Raw genomic sequence first — 13359 nt, forward strand, 5'->3', positions numbered from 1 at the left:
GCTACATTTCAAAGTCATTCGCAAGCAGGAAAAAAAAGGTCTCCATTTAGCACTGATGGTGAAAGAAACATATTCTATGATGAGTCAATGAGTGCAAACCAGGGAAGTCGTAGATTCAAAATTGCATGCAGACAAAATGACACTGACTTGTGTGGTACACTAGCAAAGGAAAGTAAACAAAATCCCTTCTCCCATTGTGGTGAACATCAAGGGAGTTACAAAATTGTTACCTTCCCATGATTGCTCCACAGGCTTACTAGAGGGTCTGCCGACTTGCAATTCACATGCTAAGGCACAGGTACATAGGTTAAAGTAGGAAATGGAAACCAACGTTTAGGGGGGAGGAAAGGAGAACTCGCACATGTGCATGACAATCCTGGAATACAAAATGGTGGCAGGCCTTAATGCAAGCTTGGGCCAGCCTCTTTCCCACATACGTGACCCAAAGCACATAGCCCAGTCAGAAGATAGCCCAAGCCATACTCCAAAGGTGCAGGTCCATAACCCTAAGCACAACCAAAGGGGAGGAGAGACCATGCTTTAAAAGGCAGCCAGCAAGAAGGAAGGCAGCCAAAGATAAGGGATAGAGAACAGTTGTGCAAAGGAGGAAAGAGGAGACTTGGATTTATGAGAGTGATGATGAGAAAGAGAGATACCAACAGAGGAGTATGTTGTGGATAGGGGGAGCAAAACAAATTCAACTGGGAGAGAGAAGAAACATTGATGGGTTAGAGAGAGGGAGAAGTGGGTGGCACTCCCTTATGCAGCAAGAATTGTGAGTTTGCAGAGGTGGGTGGAGGAACGGAACAGTGCCATTACACCGGGGAGCAGAGTGATTATCATATGAGTAGATAGGATGGAGGAAACTAGAGAAACCATTGCAAGGGGAAAGGAGTGAAGGAACAGAATAGGGCTTCTCTGCCGAACGTCACTAGGAAACAGCCCCAGAGGTAATGACCTTGGACCCAGCATGGCAGGAAGCCCTTTCCCCATCACAAGGAGAGAGTCAGGAGTAAACAGGCAACCCCAAAAACACCTGGCTGTCTGAGAACCATGGGCCTGTGTCTGTGAAAAACCTGCAGCTCGAGGCGAGGGTTAGAGGACAAGATGACACCCCCATCGGATCATCAATGTTCCGCTTGAAGCCCAAAGCCAATTGCAATTCCTGGTATGAGTCAGACCTAGTCACCATCAAACGCAAGTGCAGGGTGACTGAGCGGAAATGGCGTGCTTCTGGTACATCCGCTGACAAACTGGCCGGCCGCCTGCTCCAAAGGCAATACCGGCTCTCTGTCCCCACCAAGAAGAGCGCGCACATCCAAGCCGGCGTCTCTGTGGCATGTAACAACTCGGCCGAAATCTTTAAAATATGCAAGGAACTGGGCAATCCTGCTGCAGTCTCTACCTCTCCTGTCCCTTCCCAGGCCCTCTGCACGGCTCTGGCTTCCCATTTCATCTCTAAATCTCCGGACATCCTGCCCCCTCTCTCTTCCTCTCCGCCCACCCCCTCTACTCCATGCTCTTCCTCTGGCACTTCGGCCACCTCTCCTCCCTCCTTCTCTGCATTTCCCCTGTTCTCCCCAGATGAGGTTTCTAGACAAGTCTGATCTATGAAAGTCTCATCAAAACAGGTTCATCCCTGTTCCTCCAAAACCATCAAGGACCACATTGACTCCCTGCCTCCTGCTCTGGCCAACTTCTGCAACCACTCCTTCGCCACTGGAGTCTTCCCATCCCCCCTGAAGCACTCCCTTGTGCACCCTCTTCTTAAGAAACCCTCCGCCGACCCATCCTGCCCAGCTAACTATTGCCCAATCTTCATTACTACCTTCCTGGGCAAACAACTGGAAACGCTGGTCATGTCCCAACTTAATCTTCCTTCATGACCATCAGTCTGGCTTCAGAGCTGCCACAAGCACTGAAACTGCTCTGTGAAGACCTGCTCTCAAACCGTGATTACAACACCCCCTGTGTCCACATCGTACTTGATCTCTCTTCTACCTTTGACACAGTAAACTATGTCATCCTGCTCAACCGTCTCCATGATAACCTGGGTATCACTGGTCAGGCCCTGGCGTGGCTGACTTCTTTCCTTTCTGATCGACCCTCCCAGGTCCAACTTCAGTCCTTCCTCTCCTCTATCTCTACCAGTGGCTTCCCCCAGAGATTCAACCTCTCTCCCTGGCTGTTCAACCAATGCCTGTCACTTCTTGCCCACCGCATTGCTGCTCTCTGCCCCAACTTTCAGTGCTATGTGGATGACACTCAGCTAATTTTCAGGCTACCTTCTGCTACCTCTTCTCCGTCTCTCATCTCTGACTGACTGTCTGCTATCCAGGAGTGGTGTGCCGCCAATGTGCTCTGCCTTAATGCCAGTAAGACTGAGATTCTCCTCATCGGCACACCCGCTCCCTCCTTTCCGGTCACTCCTTGGCCGGCCTCTCTTGGCCCTCTTCCTGCTCCCACCTGCGAGGCTAAAAACCTTGTGGTCAACTTCAACTCCACACTCTCCTTCTCGCCTCACATCTCTGACGTCTCTAAGAAGTCACACTACTACCTTCACCTCCTCAGAGGTATTCTTCCTTTCCTTTCCTTCCCCCAGAAGCTCACTGTCTCCAGAGCTCTGGTTCTCTCTAGGCTGGACTATTGCAACAGCCTCCTTCTAAATCTGTCTGCCAACACTCTGCACCCTCTGCAACTCATCCAAAACAGGACTGCGAGACTTGTCCTTGGCCTCAGGCCCAGGGATCATATCTCTCCAGGACTGAAATCTCTGCACTGGCTCCCAGTGGCGGCGAGTATTAAGTTCAAAACCCTCTCTGCATTGTCCACAAGGTCTTCTGGGGCCTGGGACCTCAATACATTCAACTCTTTCTTCCTAAATATCTTCCTTCTCGGACTCTTCGCTCATCCGCCTCCAACTCCCTCAGGGTCAGTCGTTATATACTCGATTCTTAACTTCATCATTAGTTTCTATAGGGTCCATGCATTCTTTTCAGCCAGACGTCTTAGTGCATCACGCTCGTCTCTTGTGACGTCACTAGCTCATCTTTCGCTCTCTCTCATATTCCTTTGGGGAATTGCTCACTCAGATTATCATCTCTTTAGGAATACATTTGATAGGGCTTTCTCAGAGGGTATCTTCTTTCGAATATTCTCTGTGGTATGGTCACAACTGCTGGTGTCAGGCATGGCACGATCTCAGGCTCCCAACACACTGGAAGTAGGGGGGGCAGGACTTCCTGCAGAGGCATTCAGTTGCTCCTCTACCCTCCCCCCTCTGGTCGATCCATCGACCACCTCTTCACCAGTTTCTACATCTTGATATTTTCTCTTGAAGAAATGCTTCTTGGAGTCCAGATCTTCATCACCCCCTTCAGGGTGCCAGCTGATTTAACATGGTCATCCACACTCCAGGTCATGTAGCTGCACCATCCATTTGATTACAATAGAGCCATCATCCCACGTACTACTTAAGATTCTTTGGATATAGGAATGTTTGTTCCTTCAGGTGCTACAATGCTGGCCTCTATATATTTCCTGACATCTTTATCAGTCAATTCCTTGGGTCGAAACCCTGATTCAACATCGACCATGATCTTCATTCCTACAGCCTTTTTTTGCTGTTTTCTTGCACTAGGCAATTATTATCTTGATTATGCAGAACCCAAACATCACCATGAGCAATAATACTCTAAGAAACTTGAAGATGTTTGCCATCCACTGCGGAATCCATGAGAATATGGACGCAAACCAACTGTCATCTATAATGTCCTCTCTGTCTCATCTTCAATCTTGGTATGCAGGTTCGTCAACAATGTTATGGCCTCTGTTAAGGTCCCATTCTCGTCATCGTGAGAAGGTGTGTACGTGGAACATGATGGGCCGATTTTGGAGCAAACTCATCCTTCCATCACTGTGATCATGTCAAGGACATGTCTGTTCTGTAGGGTCATTAGTTGTATGGCCCTTAACTATTCCTCGATAGCATTGAATCCCTTTATGGTGGTGTTGATTGTCTGCAGAAGCTCCAATCTGGTAATTTGCAGCCATTTGGCATTGGCCATCGTCTGGATACCAGGCATGAATATGGTTTTCAATATCAAAGCCGTCTGGCTAAGCAACCTGCGCTCATAGGAAATGGCCTCAAAGGTTTCTTTCGACTTAGGTGATAAGTAGTTCTCTCTTCTGGTTCGATTGAGAAATTCAAGCAATGATCTCCTTCTCAAATGGGCATCTACTTTTGGAAATTCTCCAATGTTCAGGTCAATCTGAGGAATTACTAATGCTGGAACATGGATGAGCACCAAGGAACACGTTCCTCCCCAATCCTTGGGCAGCTACATGCAGGTCATAGGCCCACAAGCCCAATATCGATCCATTAGACAAGCTGTCCCTGCTCCCATTCTAGAGACATTAACTGTAGTTTTGAAGCCTGTATCTACCAGATGATTTCTTCCTTCTCTTCGGAAACACAATGTTGCATTTGCCAATGGAATCACCATCATTGGGCCTGATACATTTTCTACCCATGTCAGCAGTTTGGCATGCTTCGCCCATGACTTCCAACATCCATTGTTTACTCTTTGTACCTCTTGCACATATTCTGACTTCAGTAGATGAGCTGCACAGGACAGAAGTCCTGCTTCCCATCCCTTCTTGGATTTTACTTGTCCATAGAATAAGACTTGAGTTGTTCCCAACATCCAGGTGATCCCGCTATCTCAGTTATATCGGGGCATTCCATTCTCTTCATGCCTTTCATAACAACTTCTTCCTGTCTGCAGGATACACAAGCATCTTGCTCTCCCTATCCTGGTTGCTTTTCCATCTGTGAATTCTTGATATAATCATCCTGGAACGGAAATGACCATTTCAATCTCCATCGCAGAGTAGCCCAACTTACCTGAAATTGTCCTCGGGTCATACATACTGCAAGATGAACAAGGCACCAGGCATCGTGTTCTGGAATCTCTCTGGAAATTAAAGTTTGTGCTGCATTCATGGCATAGGGTACGAGAATGCAGACGTAGCAACTCTCCCTAGATGTCCTTTCCCCCACATTTTTCATGTGTTGATCCCACGTGTGCTGCATTATCTAGATAGGCATTTATCCCCTCATTATCTTCCTCTGCACTACTCTTATGTCTCCCAAATGCATACATTGTGTAATACTCACAAAGCACATCAAGAGCAGTTCTTCCCCTGGGGAAAATCTTAGGGACCTCTGTGTCAGTGGGATTAACTAAATCAAGAGAAGTTATTGTGGTAGGAGGAACCATGAGAGCTTCTGTCTCAGTAAGAGTACTAATGTGATAGAGACTGTGAAAGTGAAGAAATAGAAAGACAAAGAGGGTGATCGTGCAGGCATACATTATAAACCGAAACATAAGAAACCACCTTCTGTGACATTTCAGTATTTGTTGTTTATCCTCTGAAACTGTGCCAGTTTCCAAATTTCTCATTTTTAACACAATTTGTCAAAATTCTTTATACTCACAATTGCAAAATCTCTTCAATAATATCAATGAGGAGCCTTCTAAACAAAGGGCCATTCTTAGGATCTTGTAAAAAAGTGTGAATATCAACATCTCTTATGACAAGAGCAGGATAAGTTTGAAGCATAAAAACAAAAACAGCCAGCACAAGCCTGTGCGCATCACTGTCAGTGAGAACCATAGGAGTTAACTTCTTAGAACAAGTATGCACCATGAAATGAATCTGGATACTGAGATTGTTTCCAATTTCTGATCAAGAACTGACCTTTAGGCATAATTCTGATGTTTCAATGTATCTCTAAGGTTACTTTTTCAAAATACCTAAGATTCTCAGCAAGGGTTTGCACTCCTGATAAATTATCTATAAGGAGTGCCTGTTTGAACCTTAGTCCAAATGCAAAATCTGCATTATCAGCCAGTCGTCTTATCGTCGTCCTTTGTCATTGATCGGGTCTGCACATGCTGCAATTCCTCTTCTTGTCTTGCTTCTGTCAAATAATTATGCAGTTCATCACCCTGGGCATTACTTCTATTCCTGGACGGAAGTGTAAGTTGCGTTCTAATTCGCCGTCCTGTCACTAGTTTGTGAGAGGTGAGGTGATGGTCTGAACCAGGCTCATTCCGAAGGGCATATAAAGCTAAGCGTAGGAAATATAGCATCCCTTCCTCAAAGTCAATTTAATCTTGGCAACCCTTTCTTCAAGGAGGCCGTTGAGTCTCTCACATATCTCAGCAACCAGAAAACTAGTCCATTGGCTCCCCATCAAGGAACGCATCATTTTCAAAACTCTCACCCTCACACACAAATGTCTCCACAAAACTGCCCCCCTTTACCTATCACAGAGAATTGCCAAACAGACTACAGATAGGCCCACAAGAGCCACATACACAAACAGAATCACCATTCCTAAGACCCCTAGGACTCGCGCTGGAGGATCTAGCTTCCCTGTCATTGCCGCGACCCACTGAAATGCCCTTCCACTGTACCTGATAAGCATTGACTCGTACACAGCCTTCCGGAAAGCCATCAAAACTCTGTTGTTTGTATAAACTGGGCCCGATTGGCCTTGGTGCCCTCTAGTGTTGTATGCTATCTCTAACCATGCTTTGAAACCCTATCGGCTAAGGTATGATATGTATGTAAGATATATGTAACAGCACAACCACCTATGCAATTGCCTCACTTCATTATGTTAGGCTTTCGCTCTCTGTAACCCTGAGCAAGGCCCTCTTACCTATAACTAAGGCACTTTCTTGCAACAGCGCCTTGATGCCCCTGGGCTGTAGTGCCCTTTACAAATCAAAAAAATAAAATAAAATAAAAAATATCCTGTTTGCTTGTGAATGTAAAATGGTGTTTAATATTTAATAAGAGCCATATTTGTTCAAAAACCCCATTAACAAAATGTGGCCCACTGTCGGATCTCAGGACTTGCGCACACACCCCACCTTGGAAAGACTTCTCGTGCTAGAAACGTTGCTGCACAAATGGCATCAGGGTGTGTACATGGACCTGCCTTGATCCACCTGAAGATGGGACATCACCACTAATAGATACCTGAACCCGTAACACACCTGCAGCATAATGACATAGTCAAATATATAAATGCTGAAATGGACCAGTTGGTCGAGCTACCTCTAATTGTTCTCAGTGTATGCCCAGCAGTACACTTTTGACACATGATGCAATTTGCCATAAAGAATGCCACATGTTCTAACAAATTAGGAATGAACCAGTCTTCTGCAATTGTAGCAGCAAGACTCTCCCTAGTTACATGTGCAGGGTAATGCAGCTGTTGAAGCGCAACCTTTAATAATGCTACTGGCATCACTGGCTTTCCTGTGCTATCTTGCCACCATAATGCTTCTGTGGGGGATAAAGAACACCCCCTTTGTTTCCAAAGTTCCTGCTCTTCCCATGGTGCACTCCCTGGAATTTCCATTAATTGGGTCATTGACAATTTATTAAACCCTTCTTGTATTACCATAGTCGTGACTACCTTTTCCTTAACATTTGGAGTATCAAAACTCGAAACATCTAGAAAATATGCAACCCTTTTGGCTTCTACATCTGCGGCTTCGTTCCCGCAAGAGATAAAATCTGTTTGCTTAGTGTGAGCTGCGCACCTAACGACCGCTATGGCCACTGGAGTTGTACTGCTTTAATAAGCCTGTACAATAAGGATGAGTGCTACACTGGAGTGCCGTCCGCACTGAGGTAACCCCACCTTTTCCAACATGCTAGCCCTACATGTACGATTGACGTCACATAGGCGGAGTCACTGTACACCATCACTTCCTGTCCTTTGTGTTTCTCAAGCGCGACAATAAGCAGTACCTATTTTGCTGCTGGTGCTGACAAGTGAGATGGTAGCCTTGCACTTGCTACAACTTAAAATTCTCCATTTTATCTGTGTGCTATTGCCACTAGTCTGATCAATTTTTGAAGAACTATCAATTAAGAGAATCTCCCCTTCTGCTAAGGCATTTTCTTTCACACAGGGTATTCCATCATAAAATCCAACATAATTAGCACAGTCATGTAACTGATTACCTTCTGCTACTGGCTCAGCTATGAATATGGCAGGATTCACTATTTTACATCTGACAATTTGAATTGTCGGGTTAGAAATCATCACCTCATATGCTGAAGCTCTTTGAGATGTTAATGTACATTTGGGTTTCGCTAAAATAGCAAACAGAGCATGCTCTATGAAGAGAGTTATAGAGCAGCCCATAACTATACTTGTAGACTTCTCAATTGGTGAACCCAGCGGCTGCAAGGCAAGTGTCCTCTCATAACTGGGTCTAAAATCCCACTGTAGTATGCTCAAGCTTGTACCCTAATGTAGTGCTCTGTGTAAGCACTGCTGTCATGACTGTCCCATTTGTGTGCGAAAACAAATAAAACTTCTCTGCATAATTAGGTATTCCTAAAACAGGGGCTGTGCAAATAGCTTTTCTCAACTCCTCAAACCCCTCCTCCATTTCCTCAGTCCACTGTATTTTTACCTTATTCACTTGTGCCTTCTTTAAAGCTTGCAAAAGGGGTCTTGTGTATAAACAGTAATCAAACACCCAGGCTCTAACATCGTTGAATAGCCCCAGACATTGTTGCATTTGTATCACTGTATTTGGCTTTGTGGTTTTCATAATTGCCTCAGCCCTTTCAGGTTTCACCTACTTTCCTTCATGCGAAATCACCTGCTCTATGCAGAACATCTCTTCTTGGCAATATTTTAACTTCTCCTCATCTACCTTGTATCCCTTAACTGCTAGAACAGTCATCAACTGAATAGAATCTGGTCCGTAATCATCTTCTGTGGTGCTACAAATTAAAATGTCATCTGCGTACTGTATCACGGCACCCTTAAGAACAATAGTGCCTAGATCCATCTGTAGGACTCTGTTACAGATTGATGGGGACTCACAGTACCCCTGGGGCAAACAAGTATGCTTCAGTCGAATTTGTCAAAAACGTAAAGGAAGTCAAGTCTTGCGTGTCTTTGAGCAACAGGATCGAGAATAACGCATTCTTCAAATCGATCACCATGAAATATCGAGCTTCCACTGGGATACTGCATAGTATCGTCGCCTCTGCATCTACAATCTGGTTAATCAGTCTTATATCTTGTATAAATATCCACAACCCTCCTTTAGATTTTTTGATCGGATATTCTGCAGTATTACACAATGATTCCGATGGCACCAGAATACCTTGTTTCATCTGTGCTGGGATAGTCTGAAATATACCCTCAGCCTTTCGAGACATGGGGTACTGTCTTGCTCGAGGTAAAATCGCTCCTGGCTTCAGTTTTGTTTTTATTCCCCCCTACTCCTTTTAATAGACCTACGTCATAAGGTTCTGTAGTCCAAAGGAAACTCAGCACCTTCTCCAAGTGTTCCTGAAAATATGCTGGACGCTGCTGCATTATTACCATTCACTGTGAGACTTTCCTCTTTTCTATTTTTATCCAGTATGTGATGCTCATAAAGAACACCACTTCATCATCTGTTTGACCTTCCCTAAACATGTCATCATCAGTGATGTCAGTCAGTCTGTACCCTTCCGCGACAGCTATTACTCTTCTCCATGGTCTTCCTTCATCGTCCATTTCTTCGAGCATCGCCATTTCCCTTAGAACTATGCTGCTTCTAATTCTATAGGGATTGTCTGTCCCACCTCTTCGTCCATAGGTATTTGTGGTCGGAACAAGAACTCGGCAGGTATTCACACAATTTCCCCCACTAAGCCAGGTAGCCCACGGTTAAATAGTGTATTCCTGGAGTGGAGCACGCCATCCCTTGATCAGTAAATGAAATTGTCATGTTAAGTTTGTCATCAAATCTCTTCCCAAAAAGTTAACTGGTGTCTGTCGTGAATATAACAAAGGAACAGATATGTCACATTCTCCTATTCTCCTATAGAGACCAGTAATTTGTCAGTAAAAGGAACTCTACTTGTAGCTCCAGAGAACCGTTGAGCAATCATGGCGATTCCCAGCATTGGATATTTTCCCTCTCGTATACATGAGCAAGTAGCTCCAGTGTCTACTAGAAAAGAAAAGGATTTGCCTCCTATCATCGACCCTTGGTTCCTCTTGGGAGTCTAGTGTCACAGATAGTACTGAACACATCAAGTCACCCTGCGAGTTGTCCTATTGCAGGTACAGGCTCACCCCCATACCTGTGAAAGGATTCCCTCCTACCACAGTGCCACCTCCTATTCCGGGTGTCAGTACTTGTCCTGTTATTGTATACTGCTGTGTCTGCATGGGGGCTTGTTGCGACTGCCCTTGTGGCAGATTCATTTGCACTTGCTCTGGCTGTTGTACCTGCTTTACTCACGGCGCTTGTGTCTGAAATACTGTGTGATTTTGGGCAAACCCTTCCCTAATTTGTGTGCTATATTGTGGAGGATAAACTGCCCTCCCTCTTGAGAATTAGCCATTCTGTACATTCCCTTGGCTCCCACATACGCGGGCAATGTGCCCTGTCATCCCACAAGTCCAACATACTGGGGGTGTTCGCCTGACAAGTGCTCCTTGGTTCAATCCTCCCTGGGTGCTCTGCCTCTCATTCTGTGTATTCTGAAACCATCCTTGATTATTTTGGAATCCTCCTCTTCCTCTATAGCCCATACCTCTGCCTCATGGAACAAACCCATATCCACCTTAGTCCACCATGCGCCGATTATTTGCCTGTTATGTACCCATTACCTCTTGCATTTCCAATCCTTCGCCTCTCATAACTATCGCCCCTTCAATGGCATATTTTGACAATTTCTTCTAAACTAACGTGACTTCCTCAATTTTCCTAGCCTCATCTTTCTTTTTATTTTTCTCCTGCAATAGCCGACAGTGAAGCACCATCGTCGGCTGTATCTCAGCCCATGGTTTGCTTCCATTCCCACATGTTTCTTCATCTGTCTCTGCACTGGCTCAGGCAACCCTTGACATAAAATGTGGTAAAATAATGCCACCGTTTTTCTCCACGGCTCTCGAGTTTCAAGCTGCCATTTCTCCTGAATATCCTGAATGTAAGCACTGCGGTCTTCATTTTACGCGACATGATTACACCCATGTCTGATGTATTGGGGTACTGTACCCTTAGAGCCCTACAAACATCTGTGCTGCAATTGCTAAACAGTGCTTCGTCATGTGCAGTGTTTTGTGCTGTCACACTTGAATACCCCGCTGTCCTCCATATATCATCAGCTCTCTCCCCAAGAATAGCTGCCAGGAGACCTTTAATGTCCCCTATGGCCAGCATGTTTCCTCCTATCATTTGTTCTAACTCGTATATCCATTTCCCAGCACCCGATGACAGAGGTGCGCTGAGAGTGCCACAGTAGCAGATTTTGCAGCACTGCTTTACCAAAACATGCATACGCCCCACGGGCAACATCCAGACAATAGTGCCTGGTAAATGGCCGTAAGGAGAACCATGTGGCAGCACGACAAATGTCCCTAATGGGGACTCCCCTCTGTAAGGCCGTAGAAGCAGATACTCCTCTTGTGGCATGTGCCCTGATCCCAGAGGGACGCTCTTTACCAGCAGATTGGTAGCATTCCGCAATGCAAAGGATAAACCATCGTGAAAGAGACTGTTTTGTCACGGGTAGGCCCTTGCGAGACAAAGAATGGGCCACGAACAGCTGGTCAGATTTTCAGAACTCAGATGTCCTAGCGACGTAAAACTTCATGGCTCTTTTAGGATCTAAACAATGGAACCGTTCCTCCTCCTTAGAGAGGTGGGGTGGAGGGTAGAAGACTGGTAAATCTATGGACAGAGAGGTGGAACTCAAAAATCATTTTCGAGAGAAAGCCAGGTCTGACTTTAAGAGCAACTTTCCCCCCAAAAAAACAAAGGCATGGGAGCTTGCCGCCAAATATACTTTGAATGTCGTAACCTGTAGGCCTGCTGAGGCCAGTGCCAGAAGGAACTCCATAAGTGTAGTAGTGGGACAAGAGATGGGATCGATCTCCTGTTCCCTGCACCACGCCTCAAATCTTCTCCACCTGCATGCATACAGAGATCTTGTTGACGGTCTGCATGCAGCCAGCAACACCTTGGTACATCCTCTGAGATGTCCCAGTCATCATCCCTCATCCTCTCAAGAGCCACGCATATAGGTTGAGGGACTGCAGAGTCAGATGGATATCCAACCTTCCAACTGAATCAGGAGATCCGAGTGCCGAGGCACACTGCGAGGCAGACAGATCCAAGAGATTGCAGTACCACGTTCTCGTCCAGACAAGGGTGATCAAGATAATGGTTGCTCAACATCTCTTCAACCTCCTGAGAGCCCATGGAATTAGGGTAATTTGGGGATGCGGGGGACCTAGTGGAGAGGGAAGGTCCAATCCACCAGAAACGTGTCCCCCAGCGCACAGAACGACAAGACCTCTTTCAGGACTTCTTGGCACACTTCGCACTCATGTTAGACCGTGCTCTGCCTGCTCAAAGCATCTGCCAAACGGTTCACTGACCCCGCCATATGAACTGCCGAGACCACAATCCAATTCTCCAGCAACCAGAACCACAGCTGCATTGCCTGTCTGCAGAGGGGAAGGGAGCGCATGCCACCTTACTTGTTCAGGTAGTGCATGGCCACCGTGATGTCCGTAAGAATCGGGACATGTTTCCCCTTGAGAGACGGGGCGAAAGCCCTCAGGGCTAGCCTGATGGCTCGCAATTACAGCCTGTTAATGTGCCAACTGGCTTCTGTTGCTCACCAAAGACCACTCGCCAGCAAATCTTTGCAGGGAGTGCCCCAACCCTTCAGAGATGCATCAGTGGCTACCCGGGCCTGGGGCCAAGGAGGCCAGAAGGGTTCCCCCACAAAAAGATTGCTGCGGTCGGTCCACCAGCTGAGGTCGTGGACCACTTTGCTGGACACCTTGAGAGGATCTGTGAGTGTTCTGAGGTACTGTGACTGCTGTCTTCTTAGGAGCCATTGAAGGGATCTCATGCACAGCCTGGCCTTTGGCAATACAGGAGGCCATGAGACCTAAGAGGCGGAGGAAGGAAGCTGCTGGTAAGGGGGCGTGATTCCAGAACAAGTGTACCATCTGTACTATGTTGCCGACTCTCTCTTCGGGAGGGAAGGCCGTCCCCACCCAGGAGTCTAAGACTGCTACGATGAACTAGAGCCTTTGGACTGGCATCACATGGGACTTCAAGTTCAGGGAGAAGCCCATCCTGTGCAGTAGAAGACAGGTGTCCTCCAGATGAGACAAGACCTGCCCTGCTGACTACCCTTGGACCAGCTAGTCATGCAGGTACAGGAATACATGGACCCTGGATCTCCCGAGGTGAGCCGTGACTACCGCCATAAGCTTGAAGACCCTTGGAGCGG

General features: G+C 46.4%; 1 protein-coding gene across 3 annotated transcripts in view; it reads right to left on the reverse strand.

Moving 5' to 3' along the window:
• Nucleotides 1-13359, reverse strand: part of LRBA (LPS responsive beige-like anchor protein) — a 3444508-nt gene that overhangs the window by 628056 nt on the left and 2803093 nt on the right. The gene's annotated exons all lie outside the window — the stretch shown is intronic.

Source organism: Ambystoma mexicanum, chromosome 6q (assembly GCF_040938575.1).
Source record: "Ambystoma mexicanum isolate Mex_15411 chromosome 6q, UKY_AmexF1_1, whole genome shotgun sequence".
Lineage (NCBI taxonomy): Eukaryota > Metazoa > Chordata > Amphibia > Caudata > Ambystomatidae > Ambystoma > Ambystoma mexicanum.